Source organism: Rhagoletis pomonella, unplaced genomic scaffold, assembly GCF_013731165.1.
Source record: "Rhagoletis pomonella isolate Grant_MI unplaced genomic scaffold, Rhpom_1.0 Rhpom_scaffold_00001, whole genome shotgun sequence".
Taxonomy (NCBI): Eukaryota; Metazoa; Arthropoda; class Insecta; order Diptera; family Tephritidae; genus Rhagoletis; species Rhagoletis pomonella.
Genome location: NW_023458555.1, coordinates 36,849,890 through 36,853,043, shown reverse-complemented (window position 1 = coordinate 36,853,043; position 3,154 = coordinate 36,849,890).

The following is a 3,154-nucleotide window of genomic DNA, read 5'->3' as shown; positions in this document are numbered from 1 at the left end:
TTTATTTTATTTTATTTTATTTTATTTTATTTTATTTTTTTAAATTTATTTTATTTTATTTGTCAATGTTATTGTGGCTTGTTAACATTATATTTTTAATATTTTTATTGAGCTTTGTACCACGATCAGCTGCACTGGAAAGTCGTTGGTTGAATAAGGAAAATGAATTAGCAACAAGAGTTTACGGGATGTACATAGCTCAGTGGTTAACGCTTCTGACTTTGAACATCGAATTCGCAGGTTCGATCCCTGCTGAAGTCTAGAAAAGGAGGTCTGATGAGGAGATGTGGTGATCTCCGAAATAGTGTTATAACTTCTACCGCTTAGACTTTGTTGCTTTTTCAATTTTTCCTAATAAACAATCGTGGTACAAAGCTCAATAAAAATATTGTTTTATTTTATTTTATTTTATTTTATTTTATTTTATTTTATTTTATTTTATTTTATTTTATTTTATTTTTTATTTTATTTTATTTTATTTTATTTTATTTTATTTTATTTTATTTTATTTTAATCTAATTTAATTTTGTTTTATTTAACATTTTTTTTGCTTTATTTCATTCAGTTTATTAAAGCGAAGACAAACCTCCTGGAGAGACAAGCGAACAATGAAAAACAATTCACACAAAAGAATGCGACACTGGGGCGCACGCAAAAAATCAGAGATTCCCATAGGAAACATGCTAAACCAACGACGAAAAACAACGTGAAAATAACGAAAAATCGCCTGGCGCGAATGGTTGAGCTTCGTATTTATGTAAGTAGACCGTACCAGCTTTCAAGTAAACAGAAAATAGTTCGGCTTACACCCCTGAGTCTAAAGTATTTTTGCAAGGCAATTTTGGTAAACATTGTTTTTACCTAACCTTTCATTTTAACATTTTTCGGAGTCACCTAAATATACGCCAATAAGAAAACAAATTACTGCTAGAGACATGAGCATTGATGCATCATACCGGTAGGTCATTAGCGTTGCCAGTTGGAGCTCGTTTTTCGCGTCAAAGTAGAGAAATGTCAGCCTACTTTTGAGATGTCCTCTGACTTCTGGAATTGGTAGGCTCCCAAGCATTTTAGTCCTGGGGGGCTACTCTGTAATGCGATGCGAAAGAGAAATGCGATGCGATAGGCAATCGCCACATCGCTTTTCGCTCAATTTTCTCCATTGGCCTGAGATATTATGACTGATTGTATGAGAAAGAAAACATAACAAATTTGTTTCGTAATTTGCAAAGCTATTCCCAAAGTTATTTGCACAAACATCAACACTCTTCCTGACCTACTCCAGTCAACATCGTTATACTACATAAGTACATCCATACATATGTACGTGCAAATGAACAATAAGTGAATACCCAGACGGAAAAAAGAAAATTTCTAAAACAACATACATATGTACATTAGGGTGCATCAGTCTCCATACCAAAAAAATAATAAAATAAAAAATTGCTACTCTTTTTCCATCGGAGTTATAAAATTTATTCCATTTTAAGGCTCGCGCCAAAATATTTGGGAAAAATTTTAAGATTTACGTCTGCTTGATCTATTTGAAATTATGTACCTCCAAAAACCGAGTTTTGTTATAAATAAAATAAGTTTTAAAAAATATTTTTACTTAAAAATCACCTCATATGATAGAAGAGTTCACGCCTAAATTGTCTCGATAAATATTTGTTTAAATTTTATCAACAGAATCAAAATAGTCAAATTTAGGAGACATTTTCAAATTGGTGTATCTTGCCTAAATTTTAATATTTTTCGGAAATATTTTGGAGGAAGTCTTAAAATATGTTAATTTTATAATTTCAGTGGAAAAGACGCAACTTGTTTTTTTGTTTTGTGATCTACTCTAATGCAGGCCAACTAGCTTTAAATTATTTTAAACAAGTGCAGTGCGGGACAGTTTTGATTCGATATTCTCTTTTGTCGGTTTTTAGTCGTTAACTTCGTTACAAGCTAATTGAAAATAAATGCGATTATTTGCTCTTGTAAGAATCTTTTCTAAACTACGAACTTTTAAATTAATTTAATTTCCTGCAGGGTATGTATTTGTGAATTTCGCCAAAATGCAGCTCACTAAAAATGTTTATAACAACCAAGATTTCCCTCATTCAATGCACTTTAGCAAATCCAGCAACTTCAATATGAAACTGAATTGGGTATGCGACCACCCAAGAACAAACATAGTAAGACATTGATGAATAAAAACAACAGCAATGCATGAGTTGCCACGAGGCACCATTGATCGAAGTTGGACGCTCTTCTCATCATGCTGTATATAAGAAGTGTTGCAAATATTCGAGCTTCTACACCACTAAAGAGAACAGACCGTAAAGGTCTCTAGATGCGCAACGCAACGCAACTTAATTAAAGTTTGCCAACGCGCCTAAAACCAAAGGCAACTTCAGTACGGGTCCGACTCTGAGCGGTAACTTCACAATTTTGTAAACAAAACAAATGAGTGCGAGTATGATTGAAAAAAAACGCAAATTTTGCTAAATTTTTTATTGATGACGACAACAACATTTGCAACACAATTTATACAATTCTCTTTTTATACATATGAGTAATACAATGCCGGGATTATGAACAACTCTTTTGTCTGGAGGAAGATCCACAAAACCTATGATATTCATATATACAGTACAAATAAAACACACAGCACAACCATTCAAGATTCATCAGCAGCCAAGTTAGCAAGTAGCTCAATGAATATTTGTTGTTTTATTGATGTACGTACACTAGGGTGCATCACCAAACGAACTTGCGATTTATCCACCGGAACAAACATTTGTTTTTATGTTTTAAGAATTCCGCCAAAAATATTTCGAAAAAGTATTGAGACTTATTTGAGCTAGACGGATTTGAAAATACATACCTCCAAAAATATCTTTATTTTGATTCCGTTGATAAAATTTTTAAATATTTTTATGCAGACCTTTTAAGCTTATCTAATCTCTATCTGAGGAGACTTTTTAGAAAAAATACTTTTAAACACTAATTGTATTGTTAAAAAAAATTGATTCTTGGAGGTATTTCCAAATGAGTCCAGCTCAAGTAAATCTTAATATTTTGTCGAAATATTTTGAAGGAAAAGTACCGATTTTTATTTTTTTTTGTATGGTGATTGAGGCGCCCTAATGTACTATGTATGTTG